Genomic DNA, 15,092 nt, shown 5'->3' with positions numbered 1-15,092 from the left:
GTCATAAGGTATAACAATAAGCTATCTGTTTGTCTGATTACCAAGTATGATCTCAACCTGTTTTGTTTTTTTTTCCTGTGTCAAGTGCCAGACTATGTGTATGTCTGCTATGACTCTTCTTCACAGGAGCATTTTCACACCTGTTCTGAGCACAGTTTTCATTTTCAGTTTCTCAAGAACATCACTGCGTTCAGACAAATCCATATATGCTACACCACATCTGCTAGGCCTGACAGCAGCATAACCCAACGTGCTTGTCAGGCCTTAAGTGCATGCTTATATATTTGTGAACCTATCAGAGTGGATTTCCTTTTTCACATAATTTTGCAAGAGGACAACACTCATTGCCATGGGTTCTTTTTCAGTGTGCATAGTGCTTGCTGTACATGGGACCTTGGTTTATCGTCTCATCTGAAAGACTAGATGCTCTGTTTGATTTTCCAGTCAAACTTGGGAGAAAGGGCGAGAGTGGGATTTGAACCCAGACCCTCACTGAGCATCTTGACCATTCTGCCACCTTCCTCCTAGCAGGCATGAACAAGAAAAATAAACAGAATAGAGAAAGAAAACAGCTGGGTTTGGGGTGATGGAAGATTTCTTTTGAAAGAAAACAGCTTGATTTGGGTAAGAATATCCAGTCCAATAACAACATGAAGGGGAAGGCAAATTTCAAATGGTGCTCAAGTTTCTTGTTTGTTTGAGAGGTACTAGTCCAGTACTCAAAGATTGCAAGGAAAGCAAGAATGGCCAGTTTCCCTGGATCATAATGTGGGGGAAGGGTGTGTGTGGTGGAGGGGGGAGGGAGAGTGGGGGGGGAGGGGCTTGTGATCCCTGGTTGTCACCTGCAATGGAAGGTAGCAGCTGCTGCCAAAGAAAATTAATGGAACCACTTCCTACAGTTCTACTGTAGTCATCTTCAAATGCCTACTCGTGTGTGTGGTGACCCCCACACTTCCTTATATATACAGGTATGAGTGGGCTTTTACACTGAAGACCATTTTAACCCCAACATTATAGGCGGGCATTTTCCATTTTAGAGGGTTTGTTTATTAGTGTGTTTCCATACATGATGAAATTGTTGTCATGGTTCACAGGATCTTTTTTTATTTTTGTAATGTGTTGTTTTCACCTCCAGTGCTGCTATGTTTGGAGTATGATTCCTTGTGAAAATTTGCTTCAGCAAGCGGTGAGGAGAGTGTGGAGGAAAAGGGTAAAAGATTGTTACGCAGTTATAGATGAGCAGTATATACAAAGCTGTTTTGAGCTGGTTCAAAACTGAAAAGATTCTTAAGAAGTGAGCTTGAGTTGACAGTGGATGAAAAAGTATCCATTTAATGCAAGAGACTAAATGAGCTTTATCAAACCTGCTAACTGCTACGTTTTGACCATAGCATGCTGCTTCAATCTTCAGAATGCTATGCTTGCAATGAAAATGCTGTTCTGAAGTAGCAAAAATCAAACAGTAATAAAAGATCATTTTGTTAGATTACAAAAAAAGAAAATTAAAAAAAAAAATCTTGTATTGATAAAAGAAAAAAATCGTCTAAAGTTGTATCAATGCACGAAAGAAATATTGTATTGACAGGGTCTGGAAACATTCTATATTCAAGTTATTGTTTGTGTTTTGTTGTGATCTTTGTGTGGTCATCTGGTTGGTGTGGTCTTGGTTATGAAAGAGCTGTTCTTAATTTGAAAGTAAAAGCAATGCATGTTTGACAATCAGAGAGTGGAGCCCATGACAGTGCCCATGGATACTGGATCAAGGCTCCTGCAGACTCCAGCCTTGAATGGCTTACCTGGTGTTGGCCACCTTGGAGCCTTTATGGATCGTGAGTATCATCAGTCATTCTGTTATATGTTTTTTTTTCTTCTTTGTTTTTTATAATGATTATGATAAGAAAAATTTCATATTGTTTTTAAATGGTAAAAGGTGGGGTGGGGGTATTCTTTTGGGCTTTTCAGTTGGTTTTGGGAGGTGAGTTTTTGTTTGTTTTTGGTTGTTTTTTTGTTGTTGTTTTTTTTTTTTTTTTTGTTTGTTTGTTTTTGTTTGTTGTTTTTTTTTTGTTTAGTGGTTTTTTGTTGTTGTTGTTTTTTAATCCATTTTGGTTGTTCAATGGGTCGGTCAGTCTCGCACATCATGGACCATATTGTATGCCCACATGACATTTCAAACTCAGATAGGACATGTCAGACATTGACTGAATGAAGACTTGGGGGGGGGGGGGGGGGATGTGCATCAGGTTTTAGGTAGTGGGGCTGTAATAATTGTCTCTTGGGATTTTTATAAATTTACATTTTGGGGGGAATTGTATCTAATTGAAATTACCAAATAAAGTGTTTCAGTTTTTGTTTGGATGTATTCTTGGATTTGAGTTTAATTCTATCACAGAAGTAATACAGATTGCTTTATCAAACCAGCTGGGCACAGACACACGATTTTTTCTTTCTTTTTTGACATGATTTTCTGATAAATGCTTTGAAGATTATATTTTAGCACTGTTAATATGTCCATAGCCCCTCCATTGGTTTTACAGTTGCTTATGTTGTTGTTTATTGAACATTGTTTATTGAGTGAACTAGAGATTGTCAGCAAATTTTTATTGCTCTCTTCTGTCCTCAAGTTTTACATCTACAAATGCTAGTGCTTATTAATTATATTGGATTAACTAGGGATTGTCAGTGCATTTCGGTTGCTTTCTATCATCAAATGTTGCAGTATGCAGATGTTGCAGATTGACAGTATGATTCAGTAGTAAGATCTATTTCTCCCCCTCCCTCCCTCCCTCTTCTTCACTCTTTCAGCCCCAGTCCAACTCTCGCTGGAGCCACATACACACACACAGCACGCCACACACAACTTCATACATGTATGACCACCACCGTAACCACAATCATCACCATCTGTTACCCACCTTCCGCACGTCAATGCTCCCATCACCACAGTCGCTGGTTCACCACCACCTTCCCCATACACCCCCACACCCCTTTACCATGTTTACTGGGCAGCCGGCCAAACGTTGACCGAGCTGCACGAGCGACCTTCACCTTTGAGGCTTACAATGGTTGTCCAGCAGACGAGAGACAGAATTTTTTGTGGATATTATCCATTATGCCTGAAGTGTATCAGTCTGTATGAAGGTTAAAGAAGTAGAAGAAAAAGAAGGGGGGGGGGGGAGCAAAGTCTTATGATAATAGCGACTGAAGAGGCAAACTGCACTGCTGAAACTGATTAAAGTTTACTGGTTTACTGTGAACAGAGCAACAAACAACAGCAAAAACCGCTGGCGAAGTATATTGCATTTTATTAACAGAAAATGTAATTTTCACTCGGCAGTTGACTTTTAAAAGGTTATATATATATATATCATTGTGGGGATATTATGAATAATAATGCTTCTGGTGGATCGAGTAACAAAGGATCTTGACCTATTCTACTGGTATGCCTTCCACCACCACCACCACCGACCCTGTTCCGCATAGTCTGTGTGTGTGTGTGTGTGTGTGTGTACGTGCTTGCATGCGCGAACCCGCGCGTTGACAAAGCGTACATTCGTGAAAAACGCGTACACACAGGTTTGATTAGCCACGATGTGTGTACTCCCTCGTTTCGCCTTATATATTAGCCGAGGGGGCTTAGTCACTACTCTGTTTCTCTCCCCGACGTAATGTCAGCCTGACATTGGACAAATCGGGAAGCAGTGAGGCTGTAAATAGGTGGGCCAGTGGTGTGGGCTGGCTGAAAATAGTGTGCGCTCTCCCATTCGGATCTGTGTAGGCTTGTAGTTGTACTGTACTTGTAGGTGGTCGTGACTCGCGCAGTCACTGCCCGTGTGGTGGTGCTGGGGCCTCTCGGACCTGACGATTCAGGCTTGGTCAGCATGTTTCTAACCAGTGGGCGTGTTTCGCCTTTCACCTTTTTCTTCTTTATTTGATACGACTGAAGACCCTGTATTGCCATGAAATAGTCTTGGTTTAACACACACAAAAAGTTACTAGTAATAATGATGAATAGTTTTGTTTGTTTTGTTTTTTTTATCATTTTTTAAGTTATTTTCAGTTGGGGTTTTTTTTTTTGGTTTTTTTTTCTTGTTATTATATCGAAGAAGAAAACTTGGATAAACTGTTTCCATTTGACAACCCCAGTAATTGTTTTGGTGTTGACAAAGTGAATTTGAATACAAAATCTTGAACTGTCCAGTCGGCGAGCCTGGTTATTAATGTCATTGTCAGGAATACCCGCCCCCCACCCCCAACCCCCTCTCACCCACCTTTTCCTCTCTCTCCCTCTCACAGTTCTCTCTATCCCCCACCCTCATCCCCCTCCCAACTCTTCTCAATGTCACCTTCGTACCTGTCAACCCCACTCCCCACCCCTTCCCTAGCGCTCATTCCTCTATCTCAGAGGTAACTGTTTCACGCACCACAATCCTCCTGTTCCCTCTCTCCTACCTCAGCTGTAGTGCTGCCAAGTATTCAGGAACTCGAACCACAGTACTTTTTTTTCCCCAAAAGCAACCCATGGCCACAGTTTTAACTAATTTTAGATGATTATTTTTCATGATGGGATTGACAACAATATTCATGTACACCGAAAGTATGTCTTCCCCCTCACCCACTCCCATCTCGCTTTCCCCCAGTGCGTAGAAAGTGAAGTAACACAACATGAAAGTAAACTTGACGTGTTCGCTGTGTCACTGTGTGGCACTATCACTGTAGGCCCACAGCTGTTGGTCATTAGTGGAAGAGGGGTCGGGGGTGAACTAGCTCACCTGGAATCACGTGCAGGCGGTTTGACTTTTAGAAGTCTGTTCACCATTGGTGATAATTTATTTTAAACATGATTTTATTCTCAAAAACAAGTAAAGACACAGCGAATACTTAAAGCAGGAACAAGAGCAACAAGACGAAGGTTAGTTGGTGATAATTTACACACACAAGAAAGGAAATATTGTTTGAGAGAGAGATACCGCAGTCGTTGAAGTCAGCGGCTGAATGGTCATTCGGGCAAATGTCATTCAGCGCAGTGGAGGTCGTTGGGTACGTGTTTGCTTTGACCGCCCCACCCCACCTTCCTCCTCCACCCTCTCCCCACCCTCCAACCCACCCTTTCTCCTACTTTCTCTCCGACTTCACCACCTCCCCTAACCACTAGTCTCCTACAGTTGTGTCAACACTGAGAGCGTGAGGGAGTGTGGAGGGGCGTGATTGTGGAGACTGGTATTACTCTTTCATGCCGCGAACTTAAGTACAACCGCACTCACAAAACAATACTGTATCCGTAGATCCTTGTGTTTTTCTCTTGAATCGTCTATGCCCCTTCACTGACAGATGCACGCGCGCATGGCACGCACAGACACGCACACACGCATGGCCTCGGGTTTCCAGTGTTTCTTTTTCTCACGATCCTTGTGTTTTTCTCTTGAATCGTCTATGCCCCTTCACTGACAGATGCACGCGCGCATGGCACGCACAGACACGCACACACGCATGGCCTCGGGTTTCCAGTGTTTCTTTTTCTCACCCCAAAATGAAGAGTGTTAAACTGCGGGGCAAGCGGTGCCCGCACAAAGCCCCCAATTAGCAGAAGTGCGCAAGACTCAGGCACGGGCATGACACGCCGGTGTCATCTCGTTCAAGGTAACTCGAGAGCTGAGCGTGTCCTGACGAGTGGTATTTATAAATATTCCAGCATGCATCCACCCCACCACCAACTCATTCGACCAACTTGCAGATTCTGCTGAATGGAAGCAGAGATCATTAGCTTTAGTCGCATTGATATTTTATAATTCTGACAATGTGACATTCGGATTCGTAGCACGGGTTCTACCCAGCACACAGGCGTATGAAGGCATAAAGTCCACAACCACCTTACACCCCTGTGGAGAAGAAAGTAACTGTGTGTCAGTGGTGTGTGACTTGTGTGTGTTTGGTACACGTGGCGTGTATGCAATGTCGTTGATAAGTAAATAGATTACGTGAGGAAATGATTAAATCGTACGTAACTTGACGCCGAGTCAAAGTGAACCATTTTTTAAGCTAAAGTACATGGTCTTTGAACTACTAAGCTTAAGGGTATATTGTAATTTCAGTCTCTAGAAATCCGAAAAAGTTCGTGTTCTGTGTTTAAAAGACTGAAAAAGCTCGTACCTGATGAAGACCCTATTTAATTCAGAGAATGATAATAATACAAAATGATAAAATATTAATAAAATTTGATTTAAAATGTACACATCTGCTACAATAATCATAATGAATGTTGCTGGTAAGGATGCCACACGTGACGTTGGATGGAAGGGAAGGGAAGGGGGGAGGGAGGGGGTTAGGTCGGTTGTACATATCTCGAGACTGATTTCAACAAGGGCAATCAAATGACACGCGCTAACGTGTTGACAGGATGGTCCCCGTCCGAGTCGCATAAATTTACACACCACGGTGTGTAGTAAAGTACGTGTACTGCTCCTTCTACTGCCGGCCGGCCCGACAACGCAGGCCACGTACTCACTTGAACGCTGCGGGCTGAGATACTGACCGATGAGTCGGTGACCCTCACAGCGGAGTGCTGTGCGTGCCGGGCGAGCACAGAGTTCCCCTGCGAGTTTCATCCCCGGTGTAAAATTTGAATATACAACAGAGAAAGAAAAGGGAGGAGGGGATGGTGGGAATCTTGCTGGTTAGGGTCGTTTGGGTTACTTTAACTTTATTCTCTCCACACTCTCTATCTCCGTCCGGTCCTCTTGTTGATGATAAATCCCGTTTTATATTACTACATTTTAAACTTGGCGCATCTGCTTTCAGACGCTCAAGACACATGTGCTCGTGCATGTTTTGTTGTCGCATAAATGGTTGTACCTGCCCTTGACCCATGCATATGGATGTGCACGCGCGTGTGAACAGGCATACTTCGTTAATTGCTGCAGACTGGGGGTGGATGAAGACTTCTTCTGCCGTGTGGCAAGACTGATTCGTACAGTGTCATTGGACTGAGTCGGGAAAAGTCAAGGAAAAAGTGAGAGAACCATTTCCAGAGCAGAAAAAGTCTTGGAAGTTTTTAATATAATCTGTAAATCTCAGATGTGACCAAACAATTTTTTCCCATGCAAACACACTAAAAGTGCACATTTTCGCATCGATACCGGGATATCCGCTTAAATGTCTTTCAACTGAGCTGTAGCAAACACTTTTATAAAGATTAATTTTTATTCACCTTTGCTTTGTGTTTGGTACGGAACATTTTCAGTCTTGTCTTTAAAAAGTCTGAAACTGAAAATTAATATATGTATGAAACCCTTTCGTGTGGGGGTAAGCGCACAAGAGACCCGGCACCGGTGGAGCAAGCAAGCTTTCGAGCTGGACGGCTCGCGATAAACAAGGGGAAGGTGGGGAGGGACAGAGGAATGGAGGGGGTGGGTGAGCAAGGTCAAGGAAGGAGAGAGATGTCACGTTGACCCGCCGCGGCGAAATGCAAAAACAAGCTTGACCCCGGGCCCTGCTGACTAGACGTGTTTACGGCAGTACTACTACCGAATGACCGAGCGCCTTGCCAGTTCATCTGTAGCCTTGTGACCCAGTTTTGAGGGGTTGTTTGTTCCTTGAAAAACATACATGTGCGGTTCCACCTTGCACAAGTAAAAATTTGGTGTCATATTCTGTACCATGTTAAAATTACTACTGAATGTCTGTCTGTCTGTCCGAGTTCAGTGTCTCTGTCTGTCTGTCTCTCTTGTCTCTTTGATCCGGAAAAAGACTGGAAGAGAGAGAAAGACTGGAAGAGAGACAGAATTATTTATTTCGCCCAAGCGTGTGCGTGTCGCGTCAACGAGTTATATTAGTCTGCTACATCAGTAAGAATAACATCAAGGAGTCAATCACAATGCAAAATTTGACACGTCAATAGTATTATACGCAAAACATTTGACGTCAGGCGTAAATTTGGACTTGCTTGCCGTGGTAGAACTTCATGCAACTGGACAATTCGCGCACACAAACAGAACGATGCTCGCCCTGCGGTGTTGCTGTCTCTCATCATTTGTAGTCAACTGTTTGTTTAGTTTTCTGTCTCCACCCAAAGAGCGGTCGACTATGTCAGTCAAAAGATATGGTCGTCGTATTCTGTCAAACTGTTAAAAGACGGGGGGAAGGGAGGGGGGGGCGGGGGGGGGGGGGTTGTACTGTCTGCAAAAAGACAAATCCTCGATGGTGGTCACTGGAGCAATGACTCTGAATTACAACTGCCCTGGTTTTTGTTTTTTCCTTTCTTGTTTTGTCTTTTCTTGACTCCGGCTAGTGTCACTCAACGACGACGTGCTTGAAGGTTTTCTCTTTCCTCCGGTCTTCGCAAAGTATTTTGATACGGGGCTGCTCATATAGTGCTGTACTGCTGCCACTGACACCATTGCAGTTGAAAGGAGGACAGAAGAAAAACAAACACACACAAAAAAAAGTCCCGGAATCTACATGATAAATGCACACAATGGAACAACACTGTACGCCCGCATGATGAAGAAACTCATCTCAAAAACATCTCCATCCCGTGAAAATTCACCGGACTGGAGAGAGGGAAAAGCATGTCTGCTCTCACCGGTGAGCGGAATTTGAGTCGTCCTGTGATGTTTTATTTCACACACACGCACACACACACACACTCTCTCTCTCTCTCTCTGTCTCTCTCTCTCTCATACGAAATCAACTTCCTCAGCCTCTCCATCACTCATCTTTGCTGCAATCTTTCAAATCTCGTCTCAAGAACCAGATTTTCCCCCTCCTGAATAATTTTCAACCTCTTAAATTCTTTATTGTTTCTACAATTACTCAAATAGTGTTATTTTTCTGTTCTTTAGTACTTGCATGCTTTTTTTTTCATTTTCAGTTTTTAAAGCTTGATCATTTTCATGTCTCATACTCCTCCCCCCTCACTTCCCTCCCTCTGTCTCGCTTGCTGGTTCGCCCTTGCCCAAAACAGTACGGCAGTGTATATACATATGTTAACATATGATCATTGGTGGAGGTGGTGAGCAGTTCAAATTACTCTGGGGGGTCTCAACAGATCTTTTGAAAACTCTGCTATGGTAACATTGATACTGTAGGTGATGATGTATTTTTTTAAACAATACATCACAGACAAGACAGTCTCATGAGGAGGCCGTATGGGCGAAAATATTTGAGAAAGAAGTACAAGAGGAAAGGAGGAAAATTATTTTCTTATGGTTTTTCCAGCTTTTTTTTTTTTTTTTCCCCCATTAGAGAGTCTAACCTTGAATGATTATTATTATCATGGAGCCGTGGCAGCAATTTCAGGTTTTACCTTTGTTAGTACACACACACACACACACACACACACACACACAGACGACACATTTTGTTGTTGTTTTTGTGGGTTTGTTGTTGTTTTTTGTACATTTTTTTTCTGGTCTTAGACTCTTAACAGGTTATAATAATAAAAAGTTTCCTGATGGAAAATCTGTTTGAACCTTGCAGAGTCACAACTGCTTTTGACTCAACTGCAAGGGGAAAACATGGTAGCAAATATGCAGCATGGTACACTGGTGACGCCGCAACGACGTCAGCGCAGCGCGAAGAAGCCGATCCCAGAAAACGAGAAAGACGCACTCTACCGCCAGAAAAGAGAGCGGAACAACACCTCTGCCAAGAAGTAAGTAGGGTGTTGATACTTAGAGCATTCTTGTCTCCCCACTTAGAGAATCTTGCAACAATGCAGTTTGAATTATCGGTTTCAACTGTGTGCGTGTGTGTGTGTGTTTTCCTTGTTTATTTAAATAAACGGCAGAGTTGCACTGGCTGCTGCTGTTTTACTCACACTGATATATTCACCTCACACGAAAGTCGAAAAGGAGACACTGTTCAGTGAGTTTTGAAGTGGCACCGACAAAATCAACGTTGCACAGAGCTAGTCTGTGACGTCACCAACCATCGGCAAACATGTCCAGTACATGTGTCAGTTGCCATCTTAGCAAAGTAGGCTCAAACGTTACTAAATAATAAAAAATTAAATTTTTAAAAAAGCTCACACGAACAAGAAAAAACATGACACACACGCGGGCATGTGCATACACACCTGACAAACGCGCAAGCGCGATCTGTCATTTTTCGCTACAATCACTGTAGCAAGTGCAAACGCGATAAAAATGAATAAATAAATAAATAATTTATCTTTTAAAAATATATTTTTAAAAAAAGTTTGTAGTTTGGTGTCTAGAATTATGTCAACTGATAATGCAGGAATATATCTCATGGCTGCAGTTAGTATACCAGTTATTTAGACCTGGTATCGTAAACCGGAGTCCCAAAGAATCATCCCCATAATATGCTTGAAGTAATTTTCAAACACAGAGGCAGTGCTAGTGCATCTACTGTCTCCGATTTGAATGTCAGTACTGTCACTGTCACCGTTGTCTCGGGTTCTCGCTTGTCTGTATTGTCTTTCTGGCATGACGTCATCCCTGGGCTTTCCACCGTTTATTTCCCTCTGTGTGTGTGCGTGTGCGTTTGTGTGTGAAGAATTGTAACTCTGTGTGCTTCTCTGTGCGTGTGTGTGTGAAGAAATAGGAGAGGTAATGATATAAAAAAAATAATTACTTTGTTAGTTGAATGTGGATCGTCCCTCTCTTTCTTTCCTCCATCTTTTAGACGTACATGTATTTATGTGTGTGTTCGTGTGTGTAGTGTATCTCTCTCTCTCTCTCTATATATATATATATTATGTATAATATATAATTATAAATACATATTCATTGTCACAGTTAAATATGACATACAGTTGTATTACTTGGCGTGGTTGCAGTTGTAGTAGTAATAAGGTTTTAATGTGTGAAATAGTTCAGAATGGTGTGTAAAAAGTAGGTGAATTTGATTCAGAAAAAAATCATGTGCAAAATGCTTGGCCCTGACATAGACTAGCACACAGCTTCCAGCCATTGCTGCTCAGCACTTGCTATCAGCTGGAACATAGGTCATTAGGTGATGGAAATAAAGTTCACAAATATGCAAACACAAACAAACCGTGATTTGGCTTCTCTGTTTCTTTTCTTTATTGGAATGCTAACTGATGGGTAAAGGTGCTGAGAAACAAAACCAACCAACCAACCAGGTTGCAATAAAGCCACTTGACTAGATGGTAATGATCAGCAGTTTAAACTTGGCTCAGATTCAGCTTAATTTGCTTTAATATTAAAGAAAATGTCAGGAATTGATAAACAAAAGTGAATGTATGATTACGAGTAAGTATAGTAATGTAACGGTTAAACCAAAGTAGTTTCTTAGCAAGTATCATTGTACTAGTATTTTTGTTGTCGTGTTTAAAAATAAAATCAATGCATCAGTTGTCTATTTTATGTAGTTTGGTCTTAGATGTGGTGTAACTTTTTCTGTCTGGATATTTTTTAATGGGTGTGTGTGTGTGTACGCATGCGTGTGCGTGTGTTTGTGGGGTACAGCTCTCTGGTGTGTGTGTAAGTGTGTAGGTATGTCAGCATGTCCAAACAGAATTCAATGTTAGAAATATTTTAATGCTTATGCAATTCTGTTTTTAGCGCAGTTGATATTTAATGTCAGCCTGTGTGTGTCTGTGTGTGAGCGTGTCTGTAAGGAAGGGGTGTGTGTATCTGTGTGTGTGTTCTGTGAAATGCATTTATTTTAATCTAAGCCTTATTTGCTTCACAGCTTTTATAATTTGATTCATCTCTGAAATGTGCTTTTTCATTCATATGAACACACTTGATGATTTCCATCGTCAGAGAGCGGTTGATGTATTTTACGGCATGTTTATAGTCACCTGGATGATGTGAGGTGCTTTGAGCAGCATTGGTGTTGGATATCGCGACATAGACAAATTTTTATTATTAATTTGTTTTATTATTACAGCAGTAGGGGTAGTATTGTAATTAATTAAACTAAATGTTAGATGCTTCACAGCTCTGTTAGCATTACTATGGACTTTTTTTTGTATTATTATTACAGCAATAGGGGTAGTATTGTAATTAATTAAACTAAATGTTAGATGCTTCACAGCTCTGTTAGTATTATTGTAGACTTTTAAAATTTTATTTTATTTTATTTTATTTTTTTGTGATCTGCATTCACAAACTTCCATTTGACCAATTCAAAGGCTTGGCAAGCGAACTCTGGCATATTTTCAATACTTGTCTGGCTGCATAAGTGTCATTATCAGTGTGGACAATTATTTTTGCATTCATTTCATATGCCTGTCTCAAAATGTCCTTTGCATTGCGCTGTCTTTCAGTGCTGACCGTGACTTATAAAATTCTGTTTTTGTGCAGGTCAAGAGACAAGAAGAAAGCACTGGAAGAGAGTGTATTGATTCAGTTAAGCCAGGTTCAGGATGTAAATAATAAACTGCGAGAACTCTTAGCATACTTGACACAAAGGGACCAGCTTCTTGACGAGTTTGGTGCAAAGTGGAATTATATCCGTAACGGTAAAGACTATCAAATACACCATCCCCATTCTCTCCAAATGCCTCCACTGAATCTGAGTCTTGACCAGCATATGGAACCGGTTTCCAACATCAGGAGCGTTTCCATGATCGACAGTGCTGTGCAAAATGGTCTTGAAAAGCACACTGGAGAGCAGTTCACTGAAACTGAAAGACATGTCCATCCCTCGTACTATCATGACCTTGACGAAAAGTTTAAACAGCATCAGGTGCGGTATTTGATTCCGATGCATGAAGGACTGCCACAGGAGCAAAAGAAACCATTGCAATTAAAGATGGAGCAATTTCACCGAGAGCAATATCAGCGGCTGCATGAAGAAGAGCCGCGAATGCAGCAGCCACAGTTCCAACAACAGCGACAGTCAAAGCTTGAGCAACATAGCGTGGTGCCAAAAGTCGAAATGGGTGAATGCTTCAAATTGGAGTGAAATCAGACTTTTTCTCTTTTATAAATTCTTGTTCTTTGCTGAACCCACCAAAACAACTTCCTGATGTTTTCTGTTGGTCTGTTCCAGTCCCCTCCTCTTAACCCACTATTTTAATTCAGGTGTTTTACATTGAAATTGAAATTTTTATCATTGATGATGGACATGTATTGTGTTTTTTATTTCTTATTTTCTCATAATTTTAAAAAAAAATTCTTGCATGGGTGTTTATAGTATGAATCTTATTTGTGTGAGTTTGTGTGTACCCACACACGCATACATATGTATCAATATACATACACCTGTCATTATAATCAATGTAAAAATTGATTTTTTCCTTCTACTTCAGTGCCGAATTTGGTGTAATTTGTTTAAATCTACCATGGATGTTCACACTCACATAGCTATATAAAGATACATACACATAGGATACATGCATTGATCATTTGATGCAAATATAGATTGATACAGTCATACGTACATACTTATACTCATAAACACACAGACAACCGAAGTACATTTTTAATACACAGATCCACGCTTAGTATTGGTATTTTTATTTCTTTTTATCACAACAGATTTCTCTACATCCCTACACTACAGCACCACCCTTTTTTTCCCTGCATGCAGTTTTATTTGATTTTCCTATCGAAGTAGATTTTTCTACAGAATTTTGCCAGGAACAACCCTTTGTTGCCATGGGTTCTTTTACGTGCGCTAAGTGCATGCTGCACACGGGACCTCGGTTTATTGTCTCATCCGAATGACTAGCGTCCAGACCACCACTCAAGGTCTAGTGGTGGGAGAGAAAATATCGGCGGCTGAGCCGTGATTCAAACCAGCGTGCTCAAATTCTATCGCTTCCTAGGCGGACACGTTACCTCTTGGCCATCACTCCATGTGATGTACTAACATACACACACGCACACACAAATCCATTTTCACACCCTGTGGAAGAGTGAAAAGATGGGAGGGATCTTGTGATTCTCACTCTCCCTTCCCCTGTTGCCTGTTTCGAGGGCAACCCACACCTCTTTGACCTTTTTTGTTCGGATACTGGCTACAGTTAGGTCCATGATGGTCCGACAGTTTGCATGTGTTGTGCTGATGACCACTCTGTTATGCTCATCGCTGACACAGCAACATGAAGGTGTTTGCCTCCTCTCCGCAGTTGCAAGGTTTCAGGCTCAAGATCTACACTACACTTCTTAGACTTAGTAATGTTTGTTTTTCTTATTTCAGAAAACAACATGACAAGAACATGTGATGTCGATCATAGATTTTTATTCCTACAAAGCCTCCTTTTGGTTGGTCTGGCCACTATATAATACTATGAAACAATATATCAGACAGATTTTTCACAAAATGATTATTTTAAGTAGAGTTTGTAATGCTATTAAACAATGGTTGACAGACCGTATACAGATAGATGTTACACAAAATGATTATTTTAAGTTGAAAATTTCTAAGTTGAAATTTTTACTAAGTTCAAAGGAATGTGTATGTTTACAAGATGTGTGTGTATTTCCTGTTTAGGAATGATGTGTTCATGTTGTGTTTTTCAATAACAAATACAATAGTTTCAAAAGAGCCCAGTGGGGGGGTTCGTACATTTGTGTTCGTGTCTGTGTATCTCACTATTAGTATTATATGTATCCTTTTATGCATGCTATATAAATTGTGTATGCCCAAAAGTGTTTGCATACATGCACAATTTTTTTTTTTTTTTTTTTTTGGGGGGGGGGGGGGTATGTGTGCGTGCTTTTTACTGTTTTTTGTGTACATACATGGGCACATGTTTGTGTGTGTGCAAGCGCATGTGTGTATGCAAACTGCTGAATTGGTGGTAGATGTGACAGAGCATTGTCTTTATTTTTTATTACCAGACTTTCATTGTACAGCAGGTGGTCACTCTTGAAGAAAAGGTGGAGACAGTATCTTTAGAACATAGAATTTAAAGAAACAAGTTCAAGATTTTATGCACTTTTGTGCTTCTGAATTTCAAATATTTGCAGTTACGTGAATGAGAAGAGAGAGGTAGAGTAATCAAAATAACACTACCAGGGGTACCTTTTGATGCTGTATTTAAGACTGTTGTTTCCTTTCAACCTTTTCATACTTCAGCACTGATACGGACCATGCATAAGTTCAGTTGGATGTCTGTACTTAAGTTTTAGGACTGGTGTAATAAGCTGTAT

This window comes from Babylonia areolata, chromosome 22, assembly GCF_041734735.1.
Source record: "Babylonia areolata isolate BAREFJ2019XMU chromosome 22, ASM4173473v1, whole genome shotgun sequence".
Classification (NCBI taxonomy): domain Eukaryota; kingdom Metazoa; phylum Mollusca; class Gastropoda; order Neogastropoda; family Buccinidae; genus Babylonia; species Babylonia areolata.
The sequence above is the reverse complement of the archived record's forward strand: the minus strand, read 5'-3'. Positions refer to the sequence as shown.